This window comes from Anabrus simplex, chromosome 8 (genome assembly GCF_040414725.1).
Source record: "Anabrus simplex isolate iqAnaSimp1 chromosome 8, ASM4041472v1, whole genome shotgun sequence".
Classification (NCBI taxonomy): domain Eukaryota; kingdom Metazoa; phylum Arthropoda; class Insecta; order Orthoptera; family Tettigoniidae; genus Anabrus; species Anabrus simplex.
In genome coordinates this window covers 122,386,765-122,403,987 of record NC_090272.1, presented here as the reverse complement: position 1 = coordinate 122,403,987, position 17,223 = coordinate 122,386,765, and the positions used below count along the sequence as shown (strand labels likewise).

General features: G+C 40.2%; 1 protein-coding gene across 2 annotated transcripts in view; it reads right to left on the bottom strand.

Annotated features, from left to right (window-relative positions):
• Positions 1 to 17,223, bottom strand: part of LOC136878875 (protein SERAC1) — a 315,365-nt gene that overhangs the window by 207,618 nt on the left and 90,524 nt on the right. Inside the window, exon 1 of one of the 2 annotated variants that reach the window (XM_068228827.1) lies at positions 9,743 to 9,884. The exons of the other annotated variant lie outside the window; for it this stretch is intronic. The gene's annotated coding sequence lies outside the window, so the exon portion shown is untranslated. Of the gene's footprint in view, positions 1 to 9,742; positions 9,885 to 17,223 lie in introns of those variants that run through there. 2 annotated transcript variants of the gene reach the window in all.

Sequence of the window (17,223 nt, the reverse complement as noted above, 5' to 3'; positions counted from 1 at the left end):
CTGTCAAGCACGACATTTCGCTGCGGAAATGGTAAATGGACATTTTTAATTCGTGTTGCCCCAATGGTTTGGTCTGTTTTGCACAACCTCAAGTAAATAACGCTCATGATTTCCCTTGCATCGTTCTCTGCTAACCGTACCCACATTCCAGGATTAGGTCCTTACTGTTTCAAGATTCAGGGGATGATTCATAGATACATTTCAGATTTGCTGTCTACTGAAAATTGCCTAGCATCAGATTTATGTGATAGATTTAAGTCTTGCGAACAGAATTTGTTGTGAAAATTCTATAAATTCCTCTCTCTCTCCTGAGACAAGTGAAAGACTCTCCAACAGTTTGCTAATTATCACCCATACGCTACATCATATCATAATGCTGGCAAAGCAATGAGACAAGAAATAAGTTCACAGCTATTGCTGCGGCAGGCCACTAGTTATATCTTGAATTTGGACGCGGTACATGTTAGTTCAGGAGGCAAAGAAACTCATGATTGTCGGTTTGCGAATTCATTTTTTTTGTAACCCCATTTTTCTGCCTTCGATCTTCTGACTTTCCATTTCTAAACTTAGCAGAAGCTCGTTGTACGGAACCATATGCGGATATTTAAATGTTCTTCTAAAAGGAAAATATTTCAAGTGTTCCTTTTGCACCATTTCAAGTTGATACACATGCATTTTGCACCTACGGCTCCACCCCACGCTCGCGTATTCCAGTTTCGGACTGGCCAAGGTGTTGTACAACTTAATACAAGTTTGTGCGTTTTAAATGGCTTCACATTTCTTATTACAAATGCTAAAGTTCGACAGGCCTATGCTTCAGCGGAGCGAAAGTGAATTCCCCATCTAATTACAGGCAGAGATCTTTCCATTGTATTACGGTTCTCAGGTCATCGTAATCTAACTTATAAGTGAAGAGGGTGGGTGCTTTACTTCGGATGAACGAAATGGACACACATTTTGGAATGTTTAGATACAATTTATTTCCTATCGTCCAGTCCGTTATGTTATTCAGGCTTGATGGAAGACGTTCATAGTCAACAATGGTTGAAATGGCTTTGAATACTTTGAAGTCATCAGCATATAATAGTCAATCAGAATAATTCAGTCGATCGGGGAGATAACTGATAAATGCGAGAAATATCAACGGGCCCAAATTAGGCCCTTAAATTACTCCTAATTTTGATGAGTAATAGAATGAGGCAAATTCTGCTTGTCGATGAAATTGATGATAACGTTTGTTGTTTAAAGGAGCCTAACAGCTAGGTCATCGACTCCTAATGGTACGAAGTGCAACGAAATGCAAATTAAAACTTCAAAATGTATCCACTGACTAGAATCTAAAACGAATGGTGATGAAAACATAATCGTGAAACAAACACAGTAAGTGGATCCAATTCACAAGGTCTTAATTATTGGGATGATACGTATTATCAAAAGGAGTCCAAAATCCAGGTCACCGGGCCCTCATAATGGTACTAATCACTAGTAAAACAAAACCATGGTGTTTCTCCTATAGTAGTACTAATCACACGTAATGTAGACCTATAGTATGTCACACACAATGGTACCACTCACAGGTAACACAAAGCCATGGTGTTTCGCACATAAAGATACTATTCACAAGCGACGCATACCCATGGTGCTCCTCGCATAGCGAGCCTAATCACAGGCCACGTGTGGTCATGGTGTTGCTGACATAGCGGTACTAATCATAGGCAATGTAGACCCACGGTGTACCACACATTATGGTAACGCCCACAGGCAACACAAACCCTTGGTGTTCCTCACATAATGGTACTATTCTCAGGCAACGCCGACCCATGGTTTTCCTCACAAAGTGGTACTAATCATGGGCGCCAGCCAAACCCTTGGTGTTTCTCACACAGTAGTACTAATCACAGGCAAGGAAGACCCATGGTGTTTGTCGTAAAGTGGCACTACTCACAGGTAACGCAGACGCATTCTAAACACAGTGGAACCGACCGTTCGAATGCACACGATGGCACCTATCACAAGCAACGCCCAGACCCGTAGTGTTCCTCACATAATGGTACTGCTCCTATATAACGTGACCCATGGTTTTCCTCGCAAGGTGGTACTAGTCGCAAGTAACGTCGGTCCATGGTGTTCCGCACGTAATTGTACTAATCACAAGTAGTCTGATGATGCTTATTGTTTAAAGGGGCCTAACATGTAGGTCATCGGCCCCTAATGGTACGAAATGAGACGAAATGAAATAACAATTTAAAAGTCCAAAATTCATCCACTGACTAGAATTTAAAACGTGGTGATGAAGAATGAAAGGATAAATATGAATTTAAAATAATCAGCGGAGCCAAATCACAATACTGAAAGTTAAGAATAATTCCAAAATAGATCCACTGGGTAGAATTCAAAAAGATGATGATGAACAATGATAATGAACTTAAACAATCAGTGGATCCGACCCGCAATGCCTCACCTTCCCAGAAACTGTATTGAAAGACTGTGGTTCATTCCACGTTAAGAAAACAGTATTGCTCTTATGACAACAGAGTTGCCATATCGAGCGGCTCTGCGCAACACAATCACGGGGAAACGGCAGCACATAATTCTGTGAAATTCAATATTTAACTTCAAGATAACAAGCGGAATATACTAAGCTGCAAATAATTTGTATGTACTAAAGGGGACGGGGAGTTTATAGGGGCTATTTTTGGTTTGTACAGAATCAGAGGTAAACTACGGCACATAAAAAACCTCAGCACTGAAGTGTATGGTAAATCGGCGGAGAAAATAGACAAATAATATTTTTATGGGATCAAAGGGTGAAGGATGCATATAATAAATTTCCCCAGACGGGCTGAGTGGCTCAGACTGTTGAGGCGCTGGCCTTCTGATCCCAACTTGGCAGGTTCGATCCTGGCTCAGTCCGGTGCTGTATGAAGGTGCTCAAACACTTCAGCCTCGTGTCGGTTGATTTACTGACACGCAAAACCTCCTGCGGGACAAAATTCCGGCACCTCGGCGTCTCCGAAATCCGTAAAAGAAGTTAATAGGACGTAAAACTATTATTATTATTATTATTATTATTATTATTATTATTATTATTATTATTATTATTATTATCATTATTATTAAATTTCACCAGGCAACGCGGGGTACTACTGCGCTGTCGTATCGCTTAACAAAAGACAATATTAAAATTAAATGCGGTCTTAAAGAAAACAGCGGTAATTAAAATACGCTTAAGAAAGAAGAGCTAAATAACAAAACCAAGCACAAACAAAACACATGACAAATTTTTGTATCAGTACAAGTTATGCCATGACTTATCGCTACACAGCACAGCATCAAAATCTTCAGTAACAACTTCTGTAGTACGAAAATAATACAACCAACACACATACTATGTAATATACAACCAAAGTAAAATATCTGCCATTAGACAACTTTATGGTACTCACTCAACAGAAGACAAGTTCGCACTGATTTACAATCTAAAACACACATGCAATAAAGAAAAATTGTACGTGACTTCACTACAGAAGTGAGCTGCCCGTGGTTCACAGATGCTTGACCAGAGCAGCATAGAAGGCAAATGAAGCAAGGCAACGAAGCGATGGCTGTTCCCGCCATTGTACTTCGTCCCTTCGAATGTATTTATGAAAAATAAAATGTTATATAGTTATTTTAATATCTCACAGGCAAAAATGCCTCATCCTTTTCATCTATCTTTCATAATACATTATTAAATACAGTATAATATCTCTTAATCACGAGGAATCATGGGTGTCTCAGAGGGGGTGTGTTCACTCCTTGTAGGTCCATACGAACAATACTGTTTTCTTAACGTGGAATGAGTCATAGTATTACTGACCAAGAGACTGCTTACAAAGCACAATTCTGAATCGATGATACTTGTTGTCCAAAGGGGTCCAAAATCCAGGTCATTGGCCGGCCCCTCATAATGCTACTTATCGCTAGTAAAGAAGAACCATGGTATTTCTCAAGTTGCGGGACTAAGAGTAGCGTAGACTCAAGGTGTTCCAAACGTTATAGTGCCGGGAGAGTCCGAGTATTGTAGGCCGCACAGGTAACGCAGACCTATGATGTTTCTCACATAATGGCGCCACTCGTAGGCAACGCAAACCCACGGTGTTCCTCACATAGTGGGTACTAATCACATGCAACGTAAGCCCGTGGTGTTTCGCATATAGTTGTACTAATCACGGGTACTGTAAACCCACTATTGCTATTATTCACAGACCTATTGTGTACCTAAGATAGTGGTACTACTCGCACGTATAGGCGACCCATGTTTTTTCCCGCGTGATAGTACTAATAACATGTACCTAGTTCCATGGTTCTAATTCAATCATCCCTTGGTCGCCCCTTTTAGTGGCCTCTTACGACAGGCAGGGGTTACCGTGGGTGTATTCATCAGCGTCCCCCGCGCACAGGGGTTCGATCAAGTTGCTACATTGCTAAGATTTAATTAGACATAATTCGTTGTACGCAGATGTTTAACATTACTTTCACCTTTGAAGGATATAGGAAAATAAATGGAATGGCATATGGCTTTTAGATGGTGGTGATGGTGGTGATTATTGTTTTAAAAGGAAGTACAACTAGGCAACCATCCTCTATATAACACTAATCAGAGAGAAAAAATGGAAGGGGTCCGACACTTCGAAAAATGAAGGCATCGGCCTAAGAAAGGCAAGGGCCACGAAGGGCGTGAAAATGAATGACTCCCTAGCCCTCGCAAACCTAATAGCGTCGGGGTCGGAAAAGAACAAGAGTTGACCAAGGGAGGTCGGATAGGATAGATGAAAGTGAGGAGCCTGGCACAAGTAAGTGGAAGCAATGCCTTGACTCGCCTAAGGGCCCCATGGTCGCCAACCCACGCTCCGTAGTTCAGAGTCCCTGGGGCCCCCTTTAGTCGCCTCTTACGACAGGCAGGGGATACCGTGGGTGTTATTCTACCGCCCCACCAACAGGGGGGTATGGCTTTTAGAGCCGGGAGTGTCCGAGGACATGTTCGGCTCGCCAGATGCAGATCTTTTGATGCGACTCCCGTAGGCAACCTGCGCGCCGTGATGAGGATGAAATGATGATGAAGACGACATGTAAACCCAGCCCCCGTGCCAGTGAAATTAACCAATTATGGTTAAAATTCCCGACCCTGCCGGGAATCGAACCCGGGACCTCTGTGACCAAAGGCCAGCACGCTAACTATTTAACCATGGAGTCGGACTATAGGAAAATAATATGGGCTAATAAACATCAGTTCACAGAATGGTGTAATTACAATGCGATAGGCCTATTTTGAACAGGGTTGTTAAGATCTCTATTCATTTTGGACCTACTTCGGGTCGCCGGCCGGCTTTCGTTAACGGCAGGTGGGAAGAAAAAATTATCACCAACCAGTGCTGGTTGATACCTGCCATAAAGACATTCCTAACTTCAAGCGATCAAAAGTCAAGTATGATTATAACGCAGCGAAATGCTAAGAAAAAAAGATCTACTAGCCCGAATCACCAGTCTACGAAGGCCAGAGTTCATTTTAATTCCGAGAAACATTGTTGAGCAAGAGTCAAACACTTGGCAGTCTGTCACATTATTACCACATGCACTGTAATTATCTTTAATTATCGCAATGTTGCACCAAACGGTCTCAACAGACTAACTGCATGCTTCTGGTGTCTGAATTCAGAATCCAATCAATCAATCAATCAATCAATCAATCAATCAATCAATCAATCAATCAATCAATCAATCAATCAATCAATCAATCAATCAATCAATCAATCAATCAATCAATCAATCAATCAATCAATCAATCAATCAATCAATCAATCAATCAATCAATCAATCAATCAATCAATCAATCAATCAATCAATCAATCAATCAATCAATCATCACTGTTTTGCAATTTGGAAATTTTTCGAACACCTCCCTTGGTAAATTATTCCAATCCCTAGTTCCTCTTCCTGTAAACGAATATCTGCCCCAATTTGTCCTCCTGAATTCCAACTTTATTTTCGTACTGTGACCTTTCTTACTTTTAAAAACACCACTCAAATTTATTCGTTTGCTAATGTCATTCAGGTCATCTTTCCACTAACAGCTCGAAACATACCGCTTAGTCCAGCAGCTCGGCTCCTTACTCTTAACCAGGCCAAACTTCGCAACATTTTGATAACGCTCCTCTTTTGTGGGAAATCTTCCAGAACAAATCGAGCTGCCTTCCTTTGGATTTTTCCCAGTTCTAGAATCAAATAAGTCTGTGAATGTTCCATACGCTGGAACAATAACTATGGTCTAACTAGAGACTTATATGCCCTCTCCTTTATATCCTCTAAATACTCTCATAACCTAAGAAGAGATCTGTAACCTTTATTTACAATTCCGTTTATGGGAATACTCCAAATGAAGATAGTTCTTTATATTAACACCTACAGTAGGTATTTACAATGATCCCCATCGAATGAGTTGGCCATGCGATTAGGTTCATCCAGCTGTGACCTTGCATTCGGGAGATAGTGGGTTTTAATCCGCTGTCGGCAGCTCTGAAGATGGTTTTCCGTGGTTTCCAATTTTCACACCAGGCAAATGCTGGGGATGTACCTTAACTAAGGCCACGGCCGCTTCCTTTCCACGCCTATTCTAGCCCTTTCCAACCCCATTGTCGCCATAAGATCTGTCTGTGTCGGTGCGACGTAAAACAAATTGAAAAAAAAACGGAAAGCTATCATGTCAAAATGTTCAAAATTAAATTTAAAGTAAGCTTCAGTTGAAACATTTCTAAAAAAGGTGACCGTTTTAAAAATATTAGTAAGAAACCAGTACCATCTCTCTCTCTCTCTCTCTCTCTCGCTCTCTCTGCCGTACTTCTTTTGAATATCGAAATGCCAATTTTAGCACGGCATCTAAGAATAACACAACTGAGTTTCATAACAATATGTCTTTGCGACTTCCTTGTTCCAGTTTTTCTCACTCTTTCCGGAATAATCTTAACCCGTGTGTATGTATGTATGTATGTATGTATGTATGTATGTATGTATGTATGTATACACGAGGTATCAAATGTATTTCATACCAAACACCGTTCATACATTCTCATCAGTTCATGTAAAAAACACACTGTTAAAAATAAGACTTTTGGGAGGGTTACCAACGTTGCAAGTTACATTTATGGAAATTTCTCCTTAAAATAATGTTAATTATAATCTGAATTAAAACTCTTCATTAATTTATTTTTGCACACCGTAGTATAAAAGTGACAGTAATATTTTTTTTTTGCTAGGGGCTTTACGTCGCACCGACACAGATAGGTCTTATGGCGACGATGGGATAGGAAAGGACAAGGAGTTGGAAGGAAGCGGCCGTGGCCTTAATTAAGGTACAGCCCCAGCATTTGCCTGGTGTGAAAATGGGAAACCACGGAAAACCATTTTCAGGGCTGCCGATAGTGGGATTCGAACCTACTATCTCCCGGATGCAAGCTCACAGCCGCGCGCCTCTACGCGCACGGCCAACTCGCCCGGTCAGTAATAAATTAGAAGCCAGACACTAATGGCGATAGTTAATTTTTTTCTGTACATCATGACTTCCAATTCAAAACCGATTGGCGTGTCGTTAAGTGTTATGTTCTATCGGTGTCAAAAGCTGGATACTACAATGAACAGACTGTGTGGATATATCGCAGAATACTGAAGATACTGTACCTATGAATGAACGCATCACCAATGACGAGGTAGTTTGTCGTGCCAGAAAATCATGTGGAGTTCATCCTATTTCGATCACATCTTCCGAAATGACAGGTACAGCCCGATATCAGAAAACAAGACAGAAGAGAAGCGAGGACGTGGGTGGAAAAGATTATTCTGGACGTGGAATCCCCGATAGTGGTTCGTCATCCACAATACACTAACCTCGATAGACGAAGCACTAATTTCGCTCCATGATAGTCTGCAACCTTCTGTGGAGAGAAAGCATCAGAAGAAAAACTCGGCAGTGATTGATGACTACGCAATTCAAATGTGCACAGTAATAAAATTGAATTCGAATATGCGCAACTGATGTGTACTCACGGTACGCAGACTCGCGACCGTCTTAGAGAAAATCCTCTGAGGATATCATAGTGGCATCACACATACAATAGTGAGTTTGAATAATAATAATAATAATAATAATAATAATAATAATAATAATAATAATAATAATAATAATAATAATAATAATAATAATAATAACAACAACAACAACAACTGTATGGCCTCAGTAACGCACGCAGGCATTAATGCTACTTAGGCTGCCTGCTTGTCAGTTTTGACTTCTATTTTACTCTAAGAGACCTCAAAAACCCAAATTCTGCTGGGTGACCTATAGGCAAGCTTTAATTAATTTTATCAGGTAAATACAGAATGTGATATCAGAGATCTTTTACATGCCGAGATCCGACGACTTTGGCTGTCGAATGGACTTTTTTTTCACCCTTTAAAAATCCGACTACCTGTGTCGGGTTTAAGTCCGTAATCATGAGATCCGGAGGCCACACTTTACCAGTGATTTACAGGCGGTGCTAGTGCGTTTCCAGAAACCTGCGAACTGCATTGCATACTCGGCCTCAGTCTACAACGTATGACTACCCCTTAGACCCGTTTTCTGATACGGGATTGGCGATGAGTGAGTTGAAATTATATGGCATGTTTTTTTACAACCGGATGTTCTTCCTGTCGCCTACCTCACTTTAGGAGTTAATTAAGATGAAATGAATGATAGTGAATGAAATGGGGTAAGGTGGTGGTGGCGATTGTTGAAAGATAATTGGGCAACCATCCTCAATTTAAGGGAGAACCAACACCTTTCACCGACCAAAAATGCTGTTTTTCAATTTATTTTTTTCAATTTAAAACTGAACTTTTCTCTTTATAACAGTGTAAAATTTTTGTTAATATCTTGAATACTTTCGGAGCTATGACCAAAAACGTGAAGCCCTCCCACCCAAGCAAGCCCTCTATCGGTGAGTTTGTTGTTCATTTCCCGTTTCCCTGATAACTCTGGAAGTTTTTAAGATATTAATATGACATTTTTCATGCATATTCTATATATGTCACAGAGTAGAAGAAGATATGCTAGAATTATTGAGTTAGCTTCATTGGTTAAGTTTGAAAAAAAGTATTTTCGAATAAAATTTAATGAAAAAATTGACTAATTGAAAATTCATGACAAAATATATTTATACTTGGTGGAGATCACCGATTCTCCCATGTTGTAGCTATAACATTAATAATCATAATAAAAGAGAATCATTTAAAAATATTCATGTGTTTGGAAATTAACAGGGAAGCGGCCGCGATACACCGCCATTTTGAATAATTAATTACATATAATGACATAGGTTTATATGATTTCTAAATATGTAGGCATATTACTAAGGAATAATGTGTTTTTCATACTAAGATCTTTTTAGCATTAATTTCCACTGCCGCAGAAAAAAGTTTAATACATCCTATTTTTCTATGTTCAAAGGTATAAGTCCCCACTTTGGCTTTTGAAGGAATCGGCTGCAGCCTTTAAAAAAAGGAACTGTTCCACAATTTACCTGCAAGAGAAAATAGGGGTTCGAAGCCACTGTCTCCCGAGTGCAAAGCTTGGCTCCATAGCTGTAGCGCGTTAACACGCTCGGCCACTCCGCTCGGTGGACCTCAGTCTACAAAAAATAAATTTAAAATAAAGAAAACAATAACTTACGGCGATTAGATGGTAATTCTTGACGTTATAAGGCTGGTAAGAGATTTAGTACGACAGCATCTCGCAGTAACCCATCTCAGTAATCGAACGTGGTATCGAAAAGCTCGGAGTACAGTACATAATGCTCTCTTTATTTAACAGGTTGTGGAACTAGGAAAAGAGCAGTGCGAATACCAGTTGGTCTATTGTTCAGGCCTGAATGACAGTACAATGTCTACAGAGCTGATAAGGCCATTGTCCATACAGATAAAAGTTTAACCTTACGACTTTAACACATAAGACTGTGAAAAAGACCAAAATAATACGATCGGCACTTTTTTCCAACGGCAGTGACGTAAATTCACTGTAGCGGTCCAGTGTATATGCTTCCTGATCCCGAGTACCTGAGCCACCGATATGAGCCACGTAACTCGAAGGCATGATACTTTTCGGCCACCGAACCTGCATTCACTTTTGGATTTAAGCCACTTTATAACATGCAAAGAATACATTTGTGGTAACATTTTATTTTGCTACGTTGGATAGCACAACTTTCCGACTAATTCAGTCCTACGTACAATGGATACAAGATGTTAAAACTGATCCGGAAAAGGCCCAGACAGAAACATAAGAAATACTTAGTAAAGTATTGCTGTACTTACTCCAGAGATATGAAAAACTACTAGCATTTTAACATTACTGTCACATTAGCATGGATAAAACAAAGCGTTCGATTTTTGTTAGTCCCTAAAAGATCGGGGATTAAGTGGTCAGAGCAAAGAAAACAGGCACACAGTGAAAGAATGAAAGCAATATGGTCTGTTAGAAAGGCGAATCATAAATGTAATGTGTGACCCAACAGTGTCCATATGCAAATAATAATAATAATAATAATAATAATAATAATAATAATAATAATAATAATAATAATAATAATAATAATACATAATTACAATAAATATTTTTCTCTTCCTTCCACAATGTTCAGAATCTTAATGTTTTCCCGTTAACGTTATTCGCTATTGTTTTGTTTACAGCCTCTCTTTATGGGTCTAATACGCCAATCAATCAATCAATCAATCAATCAATCAATCAATCAATCAATCAATCAATCAATCAATCAATCAATCAATCAATCAATCAATCAATCAATCAATCAATCAATCAATCAATCAATCAATCAATCAATCAATCAATCAATCAATCAATCAATCAATCAATCAATCAATCAATCAATCAATCAATCAATCACCACTGCATTTAGGGCAGTCACCCAGGTGGCAGATTCCCTACCTGTTGTTTTCCTAGCCTTTTCTTAAATGATTTCAATGCCACTGGAAATATATTGAACATCTCCCTTGGTAAGTTATTTCAATCCCTAACTCACCTTCCTATAAACGAATATTTGCCCCAATTTGTCCTATTGAATTCCAACTTTACCTTCATATTGTGATCTTTCCTACTTTTAAAGACACCACCCAAACTTATTCGTCTACTGATGTCCTCCCACGCCATCTCTCCACTGACAGTTCGGAATATATCACTTAGTCGAACAGCTCGACTCCTTTCCCCCAAGTCTTCCCAGCCCAAACTTTGCAACATTTTTGTAATGCTACTCTTTTGTCGGAAATCACCCAGAACAAATCGAGCTGCTTTTCTTTGGATTTTTTCCAGTTCCTGAATCAAGTAATCCTGGTGAGGGTCCCATTCCCTGGAACCATACTCTAGTTGGGGTCTCACCAGAGACAAATATGCTCTCTCCTTTACATCCTTACTACAACCCCTAAATTCCCTCATAACCATGTGCAGAGATCTGTACCCTTTATTAACAATCATATTTATGTGACTACCCCAATGAAGATCTTTCCTTATATTAATACCTAGGTATTTACAATGATCCCCAAAGGGAACTTTCACCCCATCAACGCAGTAATTAAAACTGAGAGGCCTTTTCCTATTTGTGAAATTCACAACCTGACTCTTATCCCCGTTTATCATCATACCATTGCCTACTGTCCATCTCACAACATTATCGAGGTCATTTTGCAGTTGCTCACAATATCGTAACTTACTCTGTACAGAATAACATCATCTGCGAAAAGCCTTACCTCTGATTCCACTTCTTTACACATATCATTGATATTTATAAGAAAACATAAAGGTCAAATAATACTGCCTTGTGGAATTCCCCTCTCAATTATTACAGAGACAAATAAAGCTTCACCTACTATAATTCTCCGAGTTCTACTTTCTAGAAACAGAGCCACCCATTCAGTCACTCTTTTGTCAAGTCCAATATCATCTTCCAAAAACATGTCCACCAAAACGGTATCGCCCTCCCATCTATATGACGTACACTGGTTGCCTGGTTACGGTGCAGGTTTTTTGTCCACGCTAATTTCAGATAAACCCCCAACCCTAAAACATATGTCAAAACTGTTTTGATGGCTCCGGTAAATAGCAAAATTAACAGTCGTATCGGCATAGACATTCCCCGCATTACACATCACTTTCAAGTTATTTTCATATCCAAACACTGTCATTCTTTCATACAAATGGTTCCATCTGACCAGAAACAGGTTCGAATTCATTTACAACTTCGTGAACTTCACTTAAAATACGTACGTAAATTGGGAAGAAGCTTGCGTCGCCCTGTAAGCATAGCCTCAAGAAATGCTTTAAAAGTGTAGGGAAGATGAAGTTTACTGTCCTGCAGAGATTTTGTAATTTGCTTGGACGTTCTGTAACCTAATGAGCGGATTATAATTATCATCATCAGCATTACCGATACAGACAGGTCTTACGGCGACGATAGGATAGGAAAAGGCCGTGGCCTTAATTAAGGTACAGTCCCAGCATTTGTCTGGTGTGAAGACTGGAAACCACGGAAAACCATCTTCAGGGCTGCCGAGAGTGGGGTTCGAACCCACTATCTCCCGAATACAATATTTGTTTTAAGACGTTTTTTCACTAACGTGCGTACTGTATGATATTATTATTATTATTATGTCCGGATCCATGGCTAAATGATTGACACAGATAGGTCTTAAGGAGACGATGGGATAGGAAAAGGCTACGAGAGGGAAGGAAGCGGCCGTGACCTTAATTAATGTACAGCCCCAGTATTTGCCTGGTGTGAAAATGGGAAACCACGGAAAACCATCTTCAGGGCTGCTGACAGTGGGGTTCGAGCCCAATATATCCCGCATGCAAGTTCACAACTGCGCGACCCTAACCGCACGGCCACTTGTTCGGTTGAATGATTAGCATGCTGAACTTTGCTTCAAGGGGTCCCCGGTTCGATTCTCGGCCGGGTCGGGGATGTTATCTTTCATTAGTTAATTCTTATGGCTCTGGGGGAAGTTGTTTGAGCCGTGTTCAGCATTAGAATTCATCTTCAAAGATGCGCAGGTCTCCTGTACGGCGTCAAGTTAACGACCTGTACCAGGTCTCTCCGGAGGCTACACACCATTATTATTATTATTATTATTATTATTATTATTATTATTATTATTATTATTATTATTATTATTAATGGTTTCTTTGTGAATCAGATATAAATGAAGCATTTTATGAGTAGTTTAGAATATTATTACATTGAAATTAAAGTGACAGTGCAAAGTGTATTTTGCACAATGACGCAACAAGTGGTTTCTTTCTCACGACATCGTACATAAATTATAGCGGGAAAAAAGTCATGGCTGTACTTGTAACTCGTGAGTAGGCCGATCAAGGGTCATGAGTTCCAAATAAAGTTTATTAGACCTTTTACGATCTCCACACTTCCAGAGCATTCGTTGTGAACCATTTTGAACATCTAATCCCCCATGTATCGCGGTGCGGCGATGAGATTTATAGGAGAGGCAGGTTTGGTGCGTATACGTGCACTGCAGGAGAGCTGGCGAAAGACAGGTTTCGTGATCAAAGCATAACAAGATTGGCCTTGGCAGGCGTGCAATGCTCGTCATTAACATACGGAAGAGAGCGAAACGAACACGTGCACTGGCGACGGATGTGGACTAAGACACGAGACATCTCAGCCCCTGCCTCTTATCGGTACTAACATTATCTTTAAAAGAGAATCGAGACTTTGACCTACTGTCCTTTCCCAATTCCTCTCGTTTCTTTTGCTGTACAACTGGCGTTTCCCCAGAAAATTAATAAAAATTATCTTTGCGATCCGGTGGAGTAAAACTGAACGTCGAAGCTGACATCAGACTGCCTGGATTATGTCAAATGAATAAATACACACTGTCGCTGTGGCTACACATTATTATTATTATTATTATTATTATTATTATTATTATTATTATTATTATTATTATTATTATTATTATTATTGTAGAAGTTGAGGGATCTAAACCATGACAAGAACCATAGAACTTGGTACCAGTGATCCTGATAACACGAAGACCCCTGAAGAAAACTGAACATACCAAAAACTACCCACGGTGCCGAGTTGGGCGGGGCAGTCAATTTCGGCTCAAAAGTAAAACAGGAGAAGTACGTAAAGTAAGCATTTTTTCTTCCACCCTGTGGGAAACGTGTCTTCCAAAGCGAGGACCCATAGATTTCGCGGGCTTAAAGTTTCCTTCGTCGCCATAAGACCTATCTGTGTCGGTGCGACGTAAAACAAATACAAAAAAAGTTTCCTGAAAAAAAGAATTGTCCGCCTCTGTGGTGTGGTGGTTAGCGTGATTAGCTCCCACCCCCAGAGGTGCGGGTTCGATTCCTGGCTCTGTCACGGAATTTGAAAAGTGGTACGAGGGCTGGAACGGGCTCAACCCAGCCTCGGGAGATCAATTGAGTAGAGGTGGGTTCGATTCCCACCTCAGCCATCCTCGAAGTGGTTTTCCGTGGTTTCCCACTTCTCCTCCAGGTTTTGCCAGGATGATGCCTAACTTAAGGCCACGGCCGCTTCCTTCCGTCTTCCTTATCTATTCCTTCCAATCTTCCCATCCCTGCCACAAGACCCCTGTTCATCACAGCAGGTGAGGGCGCCTGGGCGAGGTACTGGTCCTCCTTCCCAGTTTTATCCTCCGACCCAAAGTCTCACGCTCCAGGACTCTGCCCTGAGGCGGTAGAGGTGGGATCCCTCACTGAATCCGAGGGAAAAACCAACCCTGGAGAGTAAACAGATTAAGAAAGAAAGAAAGAAAGAAAGAAAGAAAGAAAGAAAGAAAGAAAGAAAGAAAGAACAAATTAATGAACATTTAAAAGCCTGTGCTCCTTAAGGTATTTTAGATAGTTATTTTCTCTGTATATGTGTTTTTATTCTTCCGTTTCTTTCTCTTCATTATTTTTATTTTGTATTTATTTTTACTTACATATGTAGTCTATTATACGTATTGCTGTGTTAAGAAGGTACTGTATTGGGCCTACTGCCTGTGTGCTTTCAAATAAATAAATAAATAAATAAATAAATAAATAAATAAATAAATAAATAAATAAATAAATAAATAAATAATTTAGTACCAAACCCCGAGGAAGTGTGGAGGTAAATTTTCGCGACGTTAAGGAGGTAATACATACTAGTAAATGGAACTCGAAGTACAGAGAGGTATAAAGTTAGGTGTACAAATGCAAATAAACGTTACTTAATGAGGCATTTCCTGATATCCTAAGATCCTTGACAAATCGAAAATTCCCCAAACTTCGCGAGGAGATCGAGTTGGCGGTTTCGAAATTGGCGCTCAGGAGTTAAACAGCAAGTGCTGGGTACTCGTATGCTGCGCTATAAGACGTTGTTCCTAACTCTGGTGAGCTTTCTTCTTAGCCCAGTATTCCTTCATCTTTGCATTGTGGGTTGCTTTACTAGTGACCGTAGAAGACAAGCCTCCTCATTCTCATGGCTGATGTAATGCTCTCTAAATGTTGGTAAAGCTCGTTATTGTGCCTAGTTCTGTATTCACCTCTCTTCACCTTTCGGTTCCAGATTCCTGAATTGTACCTTTTTTGACAATGTTCAAGTATTCTCAGGCGTAAAGTACCGAACGTCTTACTACGGTTTCATAGTGTCGAAGTTTGAGGCGAAGGGAAAGGGATCTGGACTTGTAAAAGTCCTATCTATTTTAACGATACGGTAAATTCAGAGAGGTACCGCGGGGATATGCTCGCACCATTTTTTCAGTTATTGCCAGATAGTGAGAGAGAAAGAAGCCTCCGTGGCTCAGGCGGCAGCGTGTCAGCCTCTTACCGCTGGGTTCCGTGGTTCAAATCCCGGTCACTCCATGTGAGATTTGTGCTGGACAAAGCGGATGCGGGACAGGTTTTCCTCCGGGTTTTCCCTGTCATCTTCCATTCCAGCAACACTTTCCAATATCATTTCATTTCATCTGTCAGTCATTAATCATTGCCCCAGAGGGGTGCGACAGGCTTCGGCAGCCGGCACAATTCCTATCCTCGCCGCGAGATGGGGGCTTCATTCATTCCATCCCTGACCCGGTCACTGACTGGAAAACAGGTTGTAGGTTTTCATTTTAAATGAGAGAGAAAATGGATATTTCCAACAATATGCTGCTGATTCCATGGACGATATAACTGAGAATTTTCATGACAGAATAATTTCTAAAGAGTTGTGGCCACCCCGTTCCCTCGATCATACCGTGCGTGACTTGTTCGTGAGAAAACCTACAAATGTATTAAAGCATACAGGAACAATCCTCAAACTGTATAATAATTTCAAGAAAATATAAGAACAGAAATCAGGAGAGCAGAACTAAAGCGTGTGAATGGACATTCTATCAAAACACGCCAGGAATGTGTGAATGCAGGACGACACCACTTTGAACATCGCCAGTGACACGGTTGGTACTCATTTACAATGCACGCTATCATTACCCAAACGTAATCAATATCCCCGTGCTAGTGTAGTGTAGTGTTGTGTTTCGGTCCCGGCCCATCACATCTATATGCGATCGTCCGGCCAGGAAACAAAATGAAAGCCCTATATCTCTTCCAAAAGAATAAGGCGCGTGTGCTTCGGAAAAACATTCGTAAATTGGCACTTAAAAATATGACTAAAAATTTTAAATAAATCTACAGGGGACAACTTTTATATATCTGTTCTGCTGAATGTACAGTATTTTGCCCTTTAATTTGAATAATACGATGAACCTGATTCACCTCTTTATTAATATTATTCTAACACGATCCAATCGATTGATAAAACGCATTTAATTGCCGACGTTATTTCTTAAAATAGATTGCCATTGGTTCATATCGCGAAGCGCATGGGTACAACTAGTTTTCTTCCCCGGTCTTTTCCCAACTACCTGAGGTCGGAACTAATGATAATTAAGACAATTAAGTCCAGTTTTACAAGGGGATGCCCTTCCTGGTGCTAATCGTATGTACAGGTGTGTTGGTAGTCGAATGCGTGTAGGGACAATCACCAATACTCAGATTCTGAGAGAGAGGTATTAACCAAACTCGACTAAAATGTCCAGCCACGTCGGAACTGAAACGAAGACCACTAAGATGACCATTCAGCTAAGAAGTTG